A 21,471-nucleotide genomic window follows, 5' to 3' on the forward strand; every position below is an offset into this window, starting at 1 on the left:
CTTTAGCGTAAAGAGTGAGGTATAACGATGAGGTAAACCCCTCATATTCGTAATAATGTTTGTTCGTTTTAAGTTTTAATGCTGCTCCTTACTTTCAGTAGAAAAAACTTTTCATATTTATTTTTTCATTGTTTTTTCAAATAAAGCTAGAAAATCCTGCGCCCCCTACATTGAAATTCTCTTCCCCCATGAAAAGTTTCTCCATGGAAATATCCTTCCACGTAACCCCCCTCAACTCTCCCCCCTAAACCAAAATAATCCCCCTGAAAACGTCTGTACACTTCCCAGTAACCATTACTATATGTAAACACAGGTCAAAGTTTTCATTTAAATTTTGTCCCAATTCCTTAAGAATGACCCCTGAGTCATTTCTACATTAGGGTTCTCTGATACGCTGAATCTGACGGTGTGATTTTCGTTAAGATTGTATGACTTTTAGGGGGTGTTTCCCCCTGTTTTCTAAAATGAGGCGAATTTTCTCAGGCTCGTAACTTTCGATGGGTATAACTGATCTTGATGAAACTTGTATATTGAAAATCAGCATTAAAATGCGATTCTTTTGATAACTATTGGTATCGAAATTCCATTTTCTAGAGTTTCGGTTACTATTGAGCTGGGTCTCAAACAGTTCGTTGCCACGAACTGTTTGAAATGTAAACATTTCAGTCCTCGTTTGAAGCTAAATCACACAGGAATTTTCAGTCTGAATCATTGGAAGCATAAAGTGAGCCCGTGGACACTCAAAGTCCCCCAACGATCACCGTGTGGGAAGAAATATAGATACTCTGCACCTTTCTTGAGCCAAAATCAAGAAATGATTTTCAATTCAAGTGATATATTGATCTAAGTGAGCCAATAGCCCCTCCCTTACCCCAAACCTAACCACTGTCAACATTTGTACAGAAAGGTAGCCATGTTCAATTTTTTATTTTTTTTAATCAGAAGTGCACAAAGGTTTTTAGTTTATATTATTAAATAGCCAGTATGGGTCTTGGCCCCTCTGACACTTCCTCTTTCCCTGCCACCAGCTCTATCGTAGAAAGTAAGTCACATGGCACCTTGCTTGAACTACAATTATACAAGGATCTACAACTCGTATTGTTAAAATTACACAATGGACCTGCGTTCTCTACTACCCTCAGCCAAATGGTACCTTGAGTCAAAGGAATTGAGGAGAGCGTTTTCTGGAGACTCCACTTACTGAGGTCAAAGTAAAGCTTTTTTAGTTGATGATAATTTCCTCAACTGCCATGATGTTTTAATTTATTGCATTGCACAAAAAGGTCCTTTATGCTCAAAACGTTTAGAATAAACACGGTTGCTTTAGATGACTGAATGTCGAATGTTTTTCTTCTTGAAAAGGAACTACAAGGAAATACGAAGTTACTTGAATATGAGTTTTCTTACTCTGATATTAGATTGCTGTGAATGAACCAGGATACCAAAACCTGATTAAAAGTTCATTCTTTCGGTAAAACATAGAATAAAGAACAAATAACTCAGGAAGTGCTTTATGAAACAACTTTTCTCTCTAAAAGACGAAATGATTGAAACCGTGTTTACGTTTCTATGGAACTTCCTCCGTTAACATGAAATGTGATAAGAATAAAGAATATTGACAGTAAACTGCCAGAGAAATATTTCCGATCCAAGCCAAAATGGAAATAAAATCCACTTTTTATTAAAAAACAGTAAATTTCGTTAATATTCTTAATTGAGATTATTTGCAAATGGGACTAGGTTACCACAATGAGGACACAAAAATTCTTAAGGCTTTCTGATCAATATCCCCTCCAGTTACTATTGGAATTCACCCCAAATCTGTCACTTTGTCCCTCACCCATAATAGAAAACTTACTGGGGTAGCCTACCCTCTCGTTTCGACTTTTTTTTTGTCTATCAAAAATGATAGACACTCCGCAACACTCGTCCCTATGGGAATTGCTTTTAACCCCCGCCTTGGGCGTAATTCTCACAAGAATTCCTTCAATAGAGTTTTGACTCCCAGCTTCTCAAGTAATTTACTGCTACAGAACCATCTCGTTCCAAGGGAGCATCAACTTTCAGATATCCTTCACACTAGGTGGCACGTGCCAAGCGGGGCGAAAGTGTGTCAAGTTTGGCTGAAACTGTTCCCAACGTGGTGGAAACTGTGCTGATTGTGGTAGAAATGGTATCAAACGTGGCAAAACTGGGTGGCAAAATTGATGTTCCGAGATGTATACCAGGTGTTGAAAAGTGTCCCCTTGTCTTGTCGTTCGAACATTGTGTTTATTTCACATTTCCTTTAAAAAAAATTCTGAAAGGAGGCTAGAGGCTTTTTTGGACTGGGGACTGGGGAAAAGTAAAAGACGATAAGTGCATTTTTGCCAATATTTTAGAAATTTGTCTGAAGTTACCAGGGCGGGGTAGTTCTCAGTGACGCCATTTGGGGGGGGGGGGGGGGGGGGCAGGGGGGGGGGGGGCCATGCCCCCCCCTGATTTCTGGAGGGGCCCAATTTCAACCACGTAATTCTTTGTTTATTCGTCCTTGTTCTACTTTTTTTCTCTTTTTTTACCGTATTTCTACTGTGAATTATTACTAAATAGCAAATTCAAGATACTCGACGATTATTGCATTTCAAGAAAGTATCCTGTTTTTGCCGTTCTCCCTAATTAATTTATGGTCACCCTTGTGGCAGGGGTTTGTAAAGTCCTTTCTGGGCTCGGAGTACTTCTGTGACATTGAAGTCTCTCCAGTGATTAATGAATCCCGTCAGTCGGCACATTTATGTGTAGGCTAACATCTGGAAAAGAGGGTATCCAGACCAGGGTGTTATTCCAGTTTTGTATTTAGTTTCTCGTTACCCTTCATCAAATAAAGAACCGTGAAACAGTGTTGAGTTGTGTTCAAGTTCAAATCGGATTATTGAAACATGAGTTCATCCGGTGCGAGTGGTGCAAAAAAAGGAAAATAAAAGCCCAAAGGAAAGAAGAAGAAATAAAGATGCAACGACGATTGGCTTCGTTTTTCAAACCGACTGTAAGTAAATCTACCACATTTTAAATTTTGTTTCGTCGACCACTCTCACTGAACGAACCAGAACAAGAGCTACGAGCTCATATGGCACTTGTTACGAGTGTTTTTCTATTTAATTTCCGATCATTTTTTAAATAAAGCCAGGAAATCTGGCTTCTCCTCCACGGAGAAATCCCCCTTGGAAACATCCTCTGAACAATACAATCCTGGTTAAAATTTACTGGGACAATTACCCTTAACACTTCCAAGCGTGAAATTGAGCCAGTAAATAGAAAGCAAGATATATAAAGAAATTTTGTATAGGAATTCTGGAAAATTTTTCCAGTACACAATTTCCCCTGAAAAGTTCATCCCCTAGAAAATTCATTTTCCATGGAAAATTCTCCCCGAGCTAAGTCCCTTAGCCAAAAAAATCGTCCTCCCCTTCCCACCCTAGAAATGTATGCATGCTTCCGAATAAGAAATACTATATGTAAACAATGGTCACATTTTTTAACTTGAAGACCTTTTCCCAAGAGCTCTGGGTTTCATGTTATCTCCAAAGACATTATTATTAGGCCTTTCAACGATGTTGAACAAAATAGCTATCTCAGATTTTTGGTCAGGGGAATTTGGGGAAAAATTGCGTGGGAGGGGCCTAGTTGCCCTCCAATTTTTTTGGTAACTTAAAAAGGGCACTAGAACTTTGAATTTCCGTTAGAATAAGCCCTCTCCCGATGTCTTGGCCCACTGGTTCGATATGATCACCCCTGGGCAAAAAAAAAAAATAAATAAACACGCATCCGTGATCTTTCTTCTAATATGAAGTACAAAATTCCACATTTTTGCAGATAGGAGCTTGGAGCCTCTACAATAGGGTTCTCTTAATACGCTGAATCTGATGGTATGATTTTATTATGATTATATGAGTTCTAAGGGTGTTTCAGCCATTTTTTGAAAATCAGGCACATTTCTCAGGCTTGTAACCTTTGAAGGGTAAGACTAAACTTAACAAAATGTATTTAAAATCAGCATAAAAGTTTAGTTCTTTTGACATATCTATTGGTATCAAATTCCGTTTTTTAGAGTTTCGGTTACTATTGAGCCGGGTCCCTCCTTACTTACAGCTCGTTACCAAGAACTGTTTATAAGATACTGCTCAGACAAATCTTGTTGAGTTTCTTCTTTTGAAGAGGAAAGATGGAACAAAAAGCGACAAAGATAAGAAATTTCAAACCTAATAAGTTTTCGTCCGCATGAATTACTATGGCTAGCTTCAGTTTACCTTGCTTCAAAAAGTGTTTAATCACCCGACAGCAGTACTCGTGCATCATATTTTGTGTTTATTGATTCTAGGTTAAAATATAGAATCAAGGGAATGATAGCTTTGCAAGGTAATCCTACATAAACAAAAAATAAATAAAGAAGTGTATCACAGAAACCTATAAAACCTATAAAAACCTACAAAACATAAAATTGAATAGCACATTGGACTTAATTGAATGAAATAAAAAAGACATGTTTTTTCAACTGAATGTAAGAAGAAACATTAAAGCTCAAAACGGATAGCAATTTTTAAGTATATGAAGGGGTTCACCCCCTTGTCAATACTCGCTCTTTACGCTGTTCAAATTTGGTTCCAATTCTTTAAGAATGACTCCTGAATCTCAAAGGCCGTTTGATTAGAATAAATATCTCTTTTGAAAGTACTAAAAAAAAAACTTTAGCGTAAAGAGCGAGGTATTGACGAAAGGGTAAACCTTCTCATATGTAATAATTTCTTTTCGTTTTAAGTTTCAATCCTGCTCCTTACTTTGAGTTGAAGAAACTTTTTTTTCATTTAATTTCTTATTCTTTTTTTAATAATGCTTGGAAATCCAGTGCCCCCTTGATCGAAAATTCAGCTCCCCTATGAAAAGTTTCTCCATGGAAAGATCCTTCTCCATAACCTCCTCTGCTCGAGCTGCCCCCCCCCCCCCCCACCAGAAAAAACTGAAAACGTCTGTATACTTCGCAATTACCTATACTATTTATAAAAAAAAGGGCAAAGTCCACAAATTGAACACCTTCCCCCAGAGACTTTGGACAATTAAGACATCTTTAAAGACATATTTATTAGATTTTTCAAATGTATTAAACAAAATGGCTGTTAAACAAAATGTAAATATATTTAAACAAAATAGCAAAATGCGGAGAGAGTTCTAAGAGGTTTTGGACAGAGTGTTAAATGAGTTTGAAGAGCGTTTTTCTGTCCAGCTGCCAGTGCTAGAAGCCACACGTTGCCTTAACCCCAAATCCAAAGATTTTATGGACTCAGATTTACTTCTTGTGATCGCGACATACTTCGATCAGGCGGGAATCGATACTATGCAGCTGAAGTGTCAAGCTTTAATAGCTCGTGCATTTGTGTCGCAGCTTCCACAGAAACCGGCAAACGCTTTAGATGTCTTCGAACGCCTCGGAGGATTGAAAGAAGCTTATTCTGAGCTTCTTAAGGTCGTCAGGGTAGTCCTCACACTCCGCTCACAACGTGCTCAAATGAACGTTTTTTCTCTGTGTTGACGTTTGTGAAGGACTACCTCCGGACAACGATGGAAAACGAGCGACTTTCGCATTTGCTGCTTATATTCTCTGAGAAAGCTGCAGTGAAGGAGCTCAATTTTGAGAAGCTTGTCGACGACTTCGCAAAAATGAAGCAAAGGAGATATCCATTGCTGAAGTAACTGTACGTAAGTTTCTGATTTATACAGTAAATGTTCTATTTTGGTACTGTTTTTGGTCCCTAAATAAGCTGCAAAATGCGAACCCCAAAGGTAGTACGGTACCTAAAGGCATGTTCGAAAATTTTAAAATTTTTAAGGCTGGATGGGGGCCCAAAATCGATTTTTGGCCCCCCCCCCCTAAGGTTTTCTGAAATGGCGCCACTGGTGGTTCTTCTTCCCAAAATATTTTGATAAACTGATAGAATAATAAACAAAAAAAATGAGATAACCCCAGCTTGAACTTCTAAAGGAAAAAAGAAAAGATTCTGTAAAACGACCGCCACAAGCTATAGACAAAGTTTTAAGAGAAGAACAATGCGGTTTTAGAGAAGGAAGAGGATGTGTCGACCAAATTTTCACTCTTGGGTTAATTTTTGAGAAGTGCCTTATCTGTCAAACACCTTTGGTCCTCAATTTTATAGATCATGAGTAAGCGTTCTATTCTGTTGATAGAAGAGCTTTATCAAAGGTCTTATTCTTGTATGGTATACCAGACAAATACATTAAAGTGATTGGTGGTATGTATGAGAATAATACTGCTTTAGTTAAGGTAGGAAAGGAGGTTAGGAGCTGATTTTGAATTAAATCAGGAGTTAAGCAGGGTTTTGTTCTCTATACGGATTAGTATGGTGGACTTTGTCTTAAGGAGAACAAGAAAGGCAAAGGAAGACCACAGAATCAAATGGGGAATAACAATTCTCCTGGACTTAGATTATTCTGATGATTAAAGCATCCTAGAGTAAAGTGTCAGTAATATGAATGAACTTTAAGAGTTTTGCGAGTTCAGGGTGCTAATGAAAATTAATGTTAAGAAGACTATAACTAAGAATATCTGAAGATGGAAAGGTGACGTTGGGTAACGAAAAGATTGATCAGGTGGGCAGCTTCACTTACCTTCGTAGCATCAAACAGTTCGGGGTAACGAACTGTAATAAGGAGTGACCCGGCTCAATAGTTACCGAAACTCTAAAAAATGAAATTTTGATACAAATAGTTACATCAAAGGAATCACATTTTTATGCGATTCTAAATATATAAGTTTTATTATCAAGTTTAGTTTTACCCATCAAAAGTTACGAGCCTGAGAAAATTTTTCTTATTTTAGAAAATAGGGGAACACCCCCTAAAGTTCATAGAATCATAACGAAAATCCGCTGAACCATCAGATTCAGCGTACCAGAAAACCCTATTGTACAAGTTCATCTCTACAAAAATGTAGAATTTTGTATTTTTTCCCAGAAGATAGATCACAGATGCCTGTTTATTTGGGTTTTTTTTCAGCAGTGATCGTATCGACCCAGTGGTCCTAAAATGTCACGACAGGGCATTCTAATTGAAACTTAAAGTTCTAGCGCCCTTTTTCAGTGACCAAAAAATTGGAGGGAACCTAGGCCCCCTCCCACGATAATTTTTCCCAAAGTAACAAGATAAAAATTTTGAGATAGCCATTTTATTCAGCATAGTCGGAAAATCTAATAAATATCTCTTTCGGGACGACTTAATCCCCCACAATCCCCAGGGAGGGGTTGCAAGTTGCAAACTTTGAGCATTGTTTACATATAGTAATGGTTATCGGGACGTATACAAATGTTTTCAGGGTGAATTTTTCACGTTAGGGGGGTTAGGGGGAGGGTATATGTGGGGGAATCTTTCAATGGAGGAATTTATCATGAGAGAAGAAAATTTCCATGAAGAAGCCGCATGATTTCTTAGCATTATTAAAAAAAAGCAATGAGAAAATAAATACAAATAAAAGTTTTCTCAGCTGGGAGTAAGGTTCAGCGTTAGAATATAAACGAACAGAAATTATTACGTATATAAGAGGGTTTGTCTTCTCCACAATACCTCACTCTTTACGCTAAAGTATTTTTAGTAATTTCAACTATTTATTATACGGCCTTTGTGATTCAGGGGTCATTCTTAAAGAATTTGGACAAAATTTAAGCTTTAGTGTAAAGAGCGAGGTATTGAAGAGGGGGAGAACCCTTTCATATACGTAAAAAATATACAACCGTTACGTAAGTTAATTCGTAAGTCACGTATATTTATTACTAATAAAAACGTTCGTAAAAAAAAGAAGTTCCAGTTGCCATTTTAAGTAACCAAAAATTTGAGTGCAACTACGCCTCCTCTCCCACCCCTTTTTTTATCAAAATCGTCCGATCAAAATTATCAAAATTTAGCAAAAAATATAATATGCAAATTTCGGTTAATTATTTATGCGCGGTGAGCCAAAATCAAAACATGTTTTAATTATGTTAAGAAATTAAATAAAAAAAACAAGTTTTAATAACTGCAAGTAAGGAGCGACATTCAAACTTAAAGCGAACAGAAATTATCCGTATGTTAAAGGGGTTATCCCCTACTCAACGCCTCGCTCTTTACGCTAAAGTTTTTTTATTGTTTAAAAAAGTAGAGTTGTAAGAAAGAGTCAAACTTTAGCGTAAAGAGTGAGCCGTTGAGGAGGGGACAACCCCTTTCATATACGGAATAATTTCTGTTTATTTTAAGTTTTAATGTCGCTCCTTACTTGCAGTTAAAAAAATTGTTTTGTTTTATTAGTAAAGACGCTGGAAGCAGTAAAGATTTGAAAAGTAGAATAGCCAAGGTTTAGGTTTTTTTCCCACAGTTAAAAAAAAAGTTAGGAAGAATAGGAAGATGAGTCTGCAAACCAAGATTGTAATATTGGGAGCTACGTTGATGACAGTGGTCAAATATGGCTCCGAAGCATGGGCGCTCTGAAAAGCAGACGAAGATTTGCTAGATGTTTTCCAGATAAATTGCCTACGGATTGTCCTGGGTGCCCGGCTGACTGACCGTATTTCAAGCAGTAGGCTGTACGAAAAATGTGGTTCAATCCCGCTTTCTTGGGCAATAATGAAAGAAAAGTGTAGCTGGCCAGCACATGTTCTGCGGATGAAGGATAGCAGATTGCCGAAGATAGTCCTTATTGGCCAACCGACTAGGGCTAATCGGAATGCAGGTCCTCCTCCTTTGGAGTGGGAAGATATAATAAATAAAGATTTAAAGGAAATGGAATCTTCCAGGGAGGGTTTAAAGAGGAATGCTTTGAATAGATTGGGATGAAGGAGGAGCATGTGTAGATGTGTTGGCTTTAGGTGGCTTGGTGCTGCGATGAGTTAGTAGTAGTAGCAGTAGTAGATCGGTACAATATTATCAAATAACAACATGTGTACGTAAACTTTTGTCTGTAGTATCACATAATTAGGTAAGTGGCTGACTGAAATTTTAATAAAGAAAAATATGGTATGTGCTATCTTGTAGTATAAAAAAATTGGTATGCGATTGTAGTCAGTATTGTGTGAAAATATGAGTTCTGGTAAAACCTTGACTGACTGGAAGAAACAAAAAAAAAGAAAGGAAAAAAAGCAATGCCGTTAGAGAAGTTAGCATGTCTTTTTTGGATATTCATAGTTTTACTCTTAGCTTTTGTTTTTTAGGAACAGCCAAAGCGTTTTCTAATGAACAATTGCTGCAAGTGACTTTTGTTCCCGACCATCCTTGACAGAAACTTGCGCGGAGATGAAAGGTGTTTCAATACAAGGAAATGTGTATTACTCACCTTTCTTCAGTCTTTGCTCAGTCGATGTGATGATTGGGCACTGATTTCAAGCTGTTTCACGACGGACTAAGCTATCAATTAATCTTGTTTTATTGACTTGAGAGAGATATTAAGGTAAATCTTACAACCAGATTACAGGTTTTACAATACCAGTGACTTGTTTCTTTTTGGTCGTCTGTTTTGATAAGCAATGTTAATAGACCCAATTCGCTACTACAAGCCAATCATGAATGGCGTGGCGTGTCTGTTTAAAACTTACTTGTTTATAACTCATTTAAAAAGCCTACTTAAAGTAAACACAGACACTTGCGAATTGTGTTAACACTTGTTACAACAATTTGTTTTAATTTTACAAAAAAAAAGAGTTATGAAAGTAAAGAGCTACGTTAAAGTTTAAAATGAACACAAGCTACCCCATATCAGTGGACTGTGACCCCTTCAACCCTGTAGCTCATTACGTAAAATTATTTTGTAAATATCTGAAATCAATATAAACCCTCTCCATTACTCGCTCTCTAAGCTAAAATGTGATCTTTTCACAACAGTTTTTCAAACGACAAGGCTCGTTTAGCTTAGATATATTAACCTTACACAATAAAACAGTGCTGCTTTAAACAAAAATAAATATTTTCATAGATAATAGTGGATAATGAAGAATTACATGAAATCTAATTATGTATGTTTAACAGTGAAAATGCTCAGCGTTTTCCGCTAAAAAGTGAGTTCGGACTCCTGACTATTGTCAAGTCTAAAGTTCTGACAAAGTCAGAACATTGAATGATTCCTTCTAGAGATTTACTATCACTATCTGCCATTATCACCTTTTAACTTTTACAATAAGCCTGAAAAATGTCAGATCCAATTAAATGTCCTTTAAACGGTAAAATTGATTTAAACTATGGTCCCAGACATGCCACCAGATTTCTGAAAGCTTTTTTTTCAATGGTAACCAGAGGCCTTTTTTCTTCAACTGTGTTACTGATTATAAGATTTTCTAGTCGGGCATTCAGATATTCAGATTGGTATGGAAGGGAAAAGGTGGGTGCGCTGTTGTGGCGCGTTTTTCCGGAACATAGTATACTTTTGCCCTTACCCTAAGAAATCGACTAACTACGTTATTGATCATGAGTAAACTTGCACTGGTTTTCTTTGCACTAAAAGCTGATACTTGAATTGGAGGGCAAACAACAAGAAATGCAATTGTGTCACAGCTCACTGGTTCGAGTCAGATCTTTCAAGAGATGTAGCAGCCAAAGCCTGTCTCAGATTTGTTGGGACTCAAGGTTAGACTGTATTTCCTTTTCACCTAGACAGTTTAGACAAAGAGCACTAGCTCCCTACATGAGGGCATCTCCTTCCCCCTACTCTTCATGGTAAATTGTTATGGTGCTATGTTTTAAGTATTTATGTCTGCATCTCTTCCGGTAATTGAAGAAAAAGTAAAACTTAGTTGATAAGAGATCATCCCCCCTCTCATACACAATAATGTATGTTTATTTTATATTTCAATGTCACTCTTTACTTTTGTTTGAAAAAGACCGTTTCTTTCTATTGTTAAATTTTAGCCAAGAGCGTGGTCTAACTAATCTACCCCACATGAAAATGACAAAAATAATGTAGTAACGTCGACACATTAGCCCTACTGATATAAACTAGACAGCAACAAGAGAAATCCTTCAAGTGTTTTTCTTATAAACACATTTAACATTATGACAAATAGCCATTTTATGTGCAGTGGAGTGTTCCCTCATGGTTAAGATATCCTGTCTGTCTCTTCAACCAAAGTGTGAGTACGTCACGGCTGTAGTTCATCTGCGATATGTCTGGCGATATTTTTGTAGATAAAATCATTCCTGGATCTGGAGGATTTAAGGTGTCATGAAGAAGTACAATATATAAAAGGAACAAACATCAATTCAGACAGTAAAGTGTAGAATGAAGTCAAAATTTAGAACGAATGGATATTATCCTATCCCCAACCACTAGTGGTAACAACAGCAAATTCAGCGAACTTCGCCGATTGTTACCAAAGTTCAGAAATTTGAAAATTTGATAAGAATATGCACATCAAAAGAACTAGTTTTATGCTGATTATAAATATGTAAAGCTCACAAAGTTCAAAGTTACACATGCAAAATTATTATCATAAGAAAATTTGCGCAATTTAAGAAGGGAGAAAACAAGTTCAAAGGAAGGAAGATCGCAATAGAAAATACCCAATCAAATTGTGTATGTATAAGAACCCAGGATGTAACATTTTAAGGTGCTGTTTACAAAAATATGATTTCTGCTGAGAAGGATGTTTAAGTCTCTGTTTTTTTTTCTTAGTTTTACCACAGCTTATGGTTTAGAATCATTCCTAACATTAGAAGATAGTTCTTTCTGTAGTTTTTCGATTATGACTGCCGTAACAGCTACAACTTCGCAAAAAGTGCTCGAATCCCAGTAATCTAAGCCCATAAATTCAAAAGTTAAAAGGAAATACTGGTTAAAGTCTTCAAAGAAATGATGCCTTGATCATTTTTTCGGTCATTTTACTCCGTAACACCTCAGTTTCGGCCTGGATAGGGTAAGCTTTGGAGATTAGATGTCACTTTCAAGGGACAAAAGCAATCTTGCTGTGTTAAAGGGGTTGTTTCTGCCATTTGCTCTGTTAAACAGTTATTCTGGCCAAAAAGGAACCAAATTACTATCGAGCAGAAACAGTGTGACAGTCCGTATGATCAACTGGATAGCTTTTCTTGCAAGGGTACTATCTTGCAAGGATAACCAAATTACTATCGAGCAGAAACAGTGTGACAGTCCGTATCATCAACTGGATAGCTTTTCTTGCAAGGATAGTATTATAAGTAAAATGGTGGATGCAGTAAAGATGTTAAAAGTAGAATAGCAAAGGTTGAAAATGAATTTCCATAGTTGAAAAAGCCGTGAAGAATAGGAAGATAAGTATGCCAACCAAAATTAGAATATTGGAAGTTACAATGATGACAGTAAAAAAGGTAAGACCCTGGTAAATGGGGGCTCTGAAAGACGGAGGAGGATGTGGTATATGTGTCCCAAGAAGATATCTATGTATTCTTTTGGGTACCCGTCTTGCTGACTTATTTCAAACACTAAGCTGTACAAAATATGGTTCTTTCTTGCTTTCTTGGGTTATAATGAGCAAAAGTTTAGATGTCTAAGACATGTTTTGCGGATTAAGTGGATTAATGACATATTGCTAAAGTTTTTCCTCTTTTGCCGACCATCTAGGGCCAAAAGAAAAGTAAGTTGTCCCTTAATTGGTTGGGAGAATGTTAAAAGGAAGGATTTAACGGATATTGGAGCTCCTTGGAAGGGCGCAAAGAAAAAAACTTAATAGATTGTCTTTTAATAGATTGTGATAAAGGAAGAGCGTGTGTAGCTGTGTTGGCCTCGGGCAGCTTGGTGCTACCGTGGGATGTTAGCAGTAGTAGTCTATAAAGAGTAAATAATTGTTGCATCAACTGTTTGTTACAGTTGTTACAAACAACAGCTTTAAAAAAAAATTGTGAGTTGGATTTTCAGAGGAGTTCATTCGTATATACAGAGCATTGGGTAGTTGAAAAACGATAGGGTTTTGTACAAGTGTAGCTATTGCAAAAAGAAACAGAAACAGAAATCCAAGACCATCTTTCTTGAAAGCAACATGAAATTTCTTATTTTACAGACACGGGGCTTAAAAAAAACGTTGTAGAATTCCAAGGTCTGTTAAACTGGATTTGGCTTATAATTTTTGTAGCTTTCTTTACTCTTAGAAAAACCGTCGGTGGAAACTCAAACGTATAGAAAGGTCCATTGTCGGTGCAAAAAAGGACCAGTATGTTCTTTGCAAATTCGAGTGCAAATTAAGATCAAATTCCACTTGTAGCACTAAAATTCTTAGAATTCGAATATCCATCTAGAATTTTACATGGATTATCTTGCAAGTACCTTTAAATTATCGAAGTTTCACTTGCTAAAGTCCCTTCCCCCTTAAAAAAACAATACGCACTGACTCAAAATCGAATGATTATTCTGAAGTCCTGGAATTTCCAAAGAGTTTCCGGTGTAAAAGTGAAGCTAAGATGTGAGAGTGGAAAGAAAACGGTGGCAATATACTGTCGTGTTTTCTGTCCTTTGAAATGAACATAAAAGAGAGTGAAAGAAGCCTTGAAATAAAGCAATTGTTTCAAGTTCGCACTACATCTGCTCTCTTCTCTAAAGTAACCAAAATTTGTCACGCAGTTAATCAAAGAATTACAGGAACACTTCCAAGCTTACGGCTTTCTAAAATATCACCTAGTTTAGAAAAGGAAAATTAAGTTATGTTACAGAATGCATTCCACCGATGATCTTGCTGGCGCGGCCAAAACGAAAGGGTGTATCTTTCAATTTCTTAGTTTTTACATTGGAGCCAAAATAAGCGGTTTTGAGCTTTTTGTACGTCCAGAATTTTAAAAGACTAAGCGTACAAGAATTCGTAAAAGCTTTAAAACTGCTAATACTAACAACAACTCACTACACTACACAGCCGTTTGAGGCAAACACATCTACGCATGGTCCTTCTCCATCCCAATCTATTTAAAGCTTTCCTATTTACTTCCTCCCAAGAAGTTCCGATTTATCTTAAATTTTCCTTACACCATCCTCCCACCAAATTCGAGTACGACCTGCCTTATTTTTGGCCCTAGAGAGTTGGCTGATAAGCCCTATCTTTGGCAATCTGTTATCCTTCATCTTTAGAATGTGTCCTAGTCATCTCAAGCTTCCTTTCATTCTAGCTTTACATTTTTGTTCAACTTACAGTTTGAGATACTGCCGGTGATTTGGGTACCCAAAATAATCCATAGGTGATTTCTCTTGAAAACATTTAGCACATTCTCCTTCGTTTTTCAGAGCACCCACGCTTTAGAGCCATACTTGACGTCCCCACTGCTTCCTCGAATGTTGGTTCGCAACCTTATCTAAGTTATCTTCCTATTCTTCCAAACTTTTTTCAACTGTAAAAAAACACACTGGGTTTTGGCTATTCTCCTTCTAACATCTTCACTACTCCCACCGTCCTTAATAGTAATTAAATAAAAATAAAAAAAATTCTGCTCAAAGTAAAGAGCAACATTAAAGCATGAAACGAATATCAATTAATTTATATATAAGGGAGGCTTCCCCCTCCTCAATACTGCTCTCTTCACGCTATATTTTTTTAAGAACTTTAAAAAAAAGGTTCTGATTCTAATTACACGGCCCTTTTGTTTGAGGAACTGTTCTTAAACAATTGAGACAAATAATCGAATTTTAGCGTACGAAGTTCTGTATTGAGGAGGAAGTAGCCCTCACATACGGAATAATTTCTTTTAGTTTTTAGTTTTAATGTTGCGTCCCTGGGTCCCAGCGAAGCCGCCGGGATCCAGCTAGTACACTATATAAAACCATGTTCGTTAGTCGTTAGGCTAACATATATTTACTAGGTTAATGCGAAAAAATTTGTAATAACTTGGACTTTATCTTTGAACTTTCAAGTGTACGATTGCTAGATAAACTAGATCTACGTTGCATGGGCAACGTATTGCATGGGCAAGGTGTTGCGGCAACCCTTTTGTGGCTTCGCCAAGTAAAGTGTTGTGAGAGCAAACTTTGGTTTTGTTTCCTCGCTTCGATTAAACGCTGAAGTTGTTAATCTGTTAGGATCTTAAAATAAATACTAGGTACACCAACTCGCAAAAGTTGCAAAACCCTAATTGCAGCTAGCAAAAGTTGCAAGCCCCTCATGGCTGGAGATGATTGTAGCCTAACAGTCGATTATTACTTACAAGTCCCCTACACGTCTTATCACTGAAACCAAATTTGTCTTAACATCAAATACACCGGAAACAAATAATAGCTACACCAACTAGCAAAAGTTACGAACCCCTCATTTCCGAAGATGAATATGAACTAACAGCCGGCTGTTGCTTAAAACTCCCCTATATGTCTCACAATTGGTATCGGCCCATTTTTGGTTTCAGTGTGTACCTTACTACTGAAGTTGTCAACCCCTTTAAGCTTTCAAACTGGTATATCTCATGAAGGAATTTTTCTACCAAGAAATGGATGACATATACTTTGATCAGCTCATCAAGAGCTATCGACAGCCGTCAAAAAAAAATCTATCTGTCTTAGTTCAAAAGGAGACTTTTTTGCCGTAGGCCAAATTTCTAACGTCATCACTTAGAAAGGAGCTAAGGATATACTCCAATTTCCCTAGCAATGAGAGAACTTTTGACGTTTAAGAGGCACATCTGATACCATTTCTGTATCGGCTTATTTTTAGTTTCAGTGTGTAACTTACTACTGAAATTGTCAACCCCTTTAAACTTTCAAACTGGTATATCTCATGAAGGAATTTTTCTTCCAAAAATGGATGACATACACTTTGATGAGCTCATCAAGAGCTATCGACTGCCGTCGAAAAAAAATTATCTGTCTTAGTTCAAAAGTTGACTTTTTTGCCGTAGGCCAAGTTTCTAACGTTATCAGTTAGAAAGGAGCAAAGGATAAACTCTATTTTCGCTAGCAATGAGAGAACTATTAACGTTTCAGAGGCACATATGATACCATTTCTCTACCGCAATCCCAAGTGCGAAAAACCGAATGATAAACTCAGCTGAAATCACAAACAGAAATGGGTAGAAACAATAGATGGCAGCACTTTCGGGCCCATGGGAAAATGCCACTTTTTTGTTTCCATAATTTTTTCTATTTATCAGTCAAATAAGATATATTGGCCCTGGGGCCGAGTAGCTGCCGCATATATTTAACACTTTTAGATTTTAGTACATCTTCAATTTGAAACTGGTGCCTGCCTGCTTTCCACTCGAAAGGAGAAATATGGCTTGATGACAGTTTTCTTTGACATAGGCTATAAAACTCCACCTCACTTTACACACTATTGGCTCTGGCTCAAGGACAAGCAAAAAACATCCTTTTGGCCCCAGGCAAGAGTTCAACGAAGCTTTCCAAAATACAAAGTCATATTCATCAATCCAGCCTAAGGTCCACACTTTCAGTAAAAACTTCAGAGGTTAGACTCCACAAATACTAAATAGAACCTTGATAAAAGACGATGAATAAGCAAGAAAAAGGAAGAATCATACGGTTGACTTAAGAACATGAGAACGATACGCTTGGATTTGAGATTTGATATCTAATGTCTGCTACACAGCCTTTAAGTATGCACGTGGAAGTCTTGCTCCTAACAGGCACATATGCAAGGGAGGGTGGAGTGGGGACTTTAAGTAAACCTTCCCCAAATCACATGCTTTCTCGATTTTTTTTTCAATCACTTAAAATAACTTTCATTTATTTGGCTTTCTTTGCTATTTTGTCAAATTTTAATTTCTTCTATCTAAAAATAACTTGTTGAAATATTCTTCCATGTTAGAAATTAAGCAATCAATTGGACATCATATCATCCATAGATAAACATCTTTTGATTTGAAACTTATTGAGGTGTACAGATGGATTTCTGAAGAACACTTTTGAGTTCATGGGCTTTTATCGCTGCAACTTATGACCCTAATGTTCAGCAGATTTTAAGTATACATAGAACCTATTCATTTGCACATGTTCGAGTCGTTAAGTGGTTTCCTACTGAGACCTCCATGTGTTCTATAAGCTATTTTGTGGGGCTCTAACTGAGCTAAGAAATGGACGGAAATCCTGTGATCTAATTCAAACAGCAAGAAAGTTGGTTCTTTTGATTGATTGACAAAATTTAAACTTAAGTTCAATTTGAATTTTTGGTTTTCATTTGAATGATTTAGAATTACTTTTTGCTTGACTACTCACAATGTCAAATGATTTCTTTTACTTTTTATTCGCAGTTTTGAGAGAGAAAGAGCGATTGGCCTAATACTTGATTAATAAACCTGTTCTCGCGATTGCTGATCAATATCTTGTTATAGAAGGTATAATGTTGTAAATGATTTCTATGGCTTAATAAACAAAAGTAAAAACTAAAAATTTTCTTGAATATGAGACTAAATTATTTCTTTCTCTCTCTATTAAGAGCAGCGAGCTAACTGAAAAAAGTTTGAAACTAAACTACAAGGTTGAGGAGGTGAAATTCAGGACGCTAAGTCTTTTTCGGACATGCAAAGTGTAATATTCAAGAATTTAATTTTCTACCTCTATCGATTGGTAAAACAAACCTTTTTGACACAGTCCCATCATTTGCAACAATCAATTTCTGTGATAAAATACTTGTTTCGGGCTTCTTAGTTTGATTTTAAGTCAAAGGTACATTGATTGTCTTTATATGACTTTTTCTTTTTATGAAAAATGACGACACACTTCTTACAGATGGTTTCGAATTGGGTAGCTTCAATAACTTTGCTATCTATTTCATGACACCCGATCAATGCTATTACTTTTAATATGTGCAATGCATACTTCACCCCAAGACATAACACCCATTTTTTTCTATTAATTCAAAAAATCAACTGCAAATCAACTGCAAAGAAACAAAGCCAAAATTTTGCTTCCTTGGTGCATTTCACAGTGTTTCCACTGTCGGAACCGATCCAAAGGTTGTTTCAACACTTGACACTGTTAGGGTACCTTAAATTTAGTTTATGCTCATTTTAAGTTTTACCTCGGTCTATATTGTCATTTAAGAAGACTTTTTTCTATTGTGTTTATGAAGCAGAGCTTAAAATAAGGGAAGAAAAAAAGTAAATGACTATGCAAAATCTATTATTTTTGTCAAATAGAACATAATGGTTTGAAAAACTTTTGAAAATCCAAACCATTATGTTCTATTTGACGCAACAATTCTAATTAGCAATGACCTAGGAATCAAACAAACTGTCCACGAGACAATCGAAATCAAAGGAAACTTAAACAATAATACATCCCTAAATAGAGACTTGGGTGGTTCAAAGAGACTTGGTTCAAAATAAAACAAAAATAGGAACGAATAAAAACAAGCCCAATCCCAAAAGAACTACAAGATTAGCTGCAGAGAAGGCAAATATCACAATAAGAAATTATTCCAATTTTTAATAAATACAGTTAGTGAAATGAATGAACCGTTTTAGCTTGTAAAATGTTAGCTTTTATCATACAGTCTTGGCTGAACTTCTCGTTAAGGCCTCGCGGACGTCCAGATATGATATTCTCTGTTCAATTCTTTTTCAGTCGCGGCAAATCAGACAAACGCTTAAGGTTATCAGACTTCACTGCCGTCATTAAACTCAAGGGGTTTCTCACTGAAAATTACGATTGTTGCATTGTTATTCTTCGTAATTTGGCAAGTAAATAGGAATATTTATTTGCAAAAGAACTATTATTCGAGGAGAAAATTAGAGAAATTATTATTCGAGATTTTTTTTTGGGAGGAGGGGGGTCAACTCTTATGAAAGAAATACCAGGAAAACACGGGAAAATTAAACATTTCGCTGAGAAAATTAAGCATTTTACAAAGTTGAGGTGGGTGAATCCCTCCCCTGCGTGTGTGCCTGTGGTCTGGTCATCATTATTTGCCAGGGTGCGGTGTAAAATTGTGGAAATTACAAATAAAAAGTACATATTTTCGGGTTTTTACTTCATGCAGACCTATTTACAAAAATAAAATTTAAATAATTGCTCGTAGCGAAGTGACCAATTTACTTCATTTTATCAAACAGTTCGTGGTAACGAACTGTAGCAAGGAGTGACCGGTTCAATAGTAACCAAAACTCTAAAAAACGATTTTTTGATATCAATAGCTACATGAACAAAATCGCATTTTAATGCTGACTTTAAATATATCAGTTTTTACCTATCTAAAATTGCGAGTCTAAGAAAAATTGCCTTATTTTAGAAAATAGAGGGAAACACCCGCTAAAAGTAATAAAACCAAAATTACACCCATCCTATTCAGCATATCAGGGAACCCTACCGTGAAGTTTCAAGCTCCTATCTGCAAAAATGTGGATTTTTTCCAGGGGTGATCTTGTCCAACCAGTTGTCCTAGAATGTTGCGAGCGGGCTCATTCCAACGGAAATGAAGTTATATATAAGTGAATTATATATAACAAATGAAGTATATAGTACCCTTTTTAAGTGATCCAAAAAAGTTGGAGGGCACCTAGGCCCCCTCCCACGCTAATTATTTTCCCACAGTCACCGGATCAAAATTCTGAGATAGCCATTTTATTCAGCATAGTCGAAAAACCTTATAACTATGTTTTTGGGGACGACTTACTCCACCAGAATTCCCGTGAAAGGGGCTAAAAGTTACAAACTTTGATCAGTGTTTATATAGTGATGGTTATTGGGAAGTGTAGAGACGTTTTCAGGGGTATTTTCGGTTGGGGGAGGGGTTGAGAACAGGGGGTTATGTTGGGGGAACTTTCCATGGAGGAATTTGTCATGGGGGAAGAAAATTTCCATGAAGGGAGCGCAAGATTTTCTAGCATTATTTAAAAATAAAACAATACAAAAATAAATATGAAACAGTTTTTTCAACTGAAAGTAAGGAGCAGCATTAAAATTTAAAACTAACAGAATACAGAAGTTCGTTACGTAAGCTAACTCGTAAGTTACGTATATCTTTTACTAGCAAAAACGTTCGTTAAAAAATTAAAAGTTCTAGTTTCCTTTTAAGTAACCAAAACATTGGAGGGCAACTAAGCCTCCTCCCCCGCTCCTTTTTTCTCAAAGTGATTCGATCAAAACTATGAGAAAGCCATATAAATATGCAAAGTCCGTTTTACAAGACATGCATTAATTCAAAAACGTTCAGAAATTAAATAAAAAAAGACATGTTTTTACTGAAAGTAAGGAGCAACATTAAAACTTAAAACGAATATAAATTACTTCGTATATGAAAGGGGCTGCTCCCTCCTCAACGCCCCGCTCTTCACGCTAAAGTTTGACTCTTTCTCTCAACTCTACTTTTTAAAACAGTAAAGAACTTTAGCGTAAAGAGCGGGGCGTTGAGGAGGGAACAGCCCCTTTTATATACGAAGTAATTTCTGTTCGTTGAAGTTTTAACGTCGCTCCTTACTTTCAGTGAAAAAAACTTGTTTTATTTTTATTTAAATTATCCATACGGGTTCATTAAAAAATATTCCAAAGCTCGAGTGTTGCTTGTGTATTTGTATATCTGAATTTGTATTCGGATAAGACTGTAATGACACATGACAACTACCCATACCTAGCACAGTTGGATTTATATAAACGGTTCTCGTAGCAATGATGCCTAGGACATTTTAAAAAATGGATTTTTAACCGAGAACTTTTATTGTAAGTGTGTTATTGTTTATTATGTTCTTTGTTGAAGACGGCCCTTAGATATAGGGCCGAAATATTCAAATAGGTTTTGTTCGTTCACTGTCTTGCGAAAAAGGTCGTCATTATTCTCTCTTTTGTATTTGTATCTCCAACTATTTCGTCTTTATGTCTTTTTTATTCGATACAACATGTCTAAAAGGAGTTATTAAAACACATTGGCCTAATATTTTAATGTATAATATATTGCTTTCGTAAGTATTGTTTGAATAGTTTTGCTATATTAATATTATTACTTTTACAATGTGCTAATATTGCCAACTAATAATGTTTACTATACCCCAAGACACAAAACCTAGTTTGTTATTAATTTAAAAAATCAAACAGTTCGTGGTAACGAACTGTAGTAAGGAGCGACCCGGCTCAATAGTAACCAAAACTCTAAAAAATTGAATTTTGATATCAATAGCTACATCAAAAGAATCGCATTTTGATGCTGATTTTAAATATATAAGTTTCATCAAGTTTAGTCTTACCTATCAAAAGTTAAGAGCCTGAGAAAATTTGCCTTATTTAGGAAAATAGGGGGAAACACCCCCTAAAAGTCGTAGGATCTTAACGAAAATGACCTCATCAGATTCAGCGTATCAGAGAACCCTACTGTAGAAGTTTCAAGCTCCTATCTACAAAAATATGGAATTTTGTTTTTTTTGCCAGAAGACAAATCACGGGTGCGTGTTTATTTGTTTGTTTTTTTTCTTTTTTTTCCCCAGGGGTCATCGTATCGACCAAGTGGTCCTAGAATGTCGCAAGAGGGCTCATTCTAACGCAAATGGAAAGTTCTAGTGCCCTTTTTAAGTGATCAAAAAATTGGA

At 36.3% G+C, this 21,471-nt stretch overlaps 1 protein-coding gene across 1 annotated transcript in view; it reads left to right on the forward strand.

Annotated features, from left to right (window-relative positions):
* Window positions 1-9,341: 9,341 nt before the first annotated feature.
* Window positions 9,342-21,471, forward strand: part of LOC136035433 (dipeptidase 1-like) — a 224,095-nt gene continuing 211,965 nt past the window's right edge. Inside the window, exon 1 of the mRNA XM_065717242.1 lies at window positions 9,342-9,457. The gene's annotated coding sequence lies outside the window, so the exon portion shown is untranslated. The remainder of the gene's footprint in view (window positions 9,458-21,471) is intronic.

Source organism: Artemia franciscana, chromosome 14 (genome assembly GCF_032884065.1).
Source record: "Artemia franciscana chromosome 14, ASM3288406v1, whole genome shotgun sequence".
NCBI classification, from domain to species: Eukaryota; Metazoa; Arthropoda; class Branchiopoda; order Anostraca; family Artemiidae; genus Artemia; species Artemia franciscana.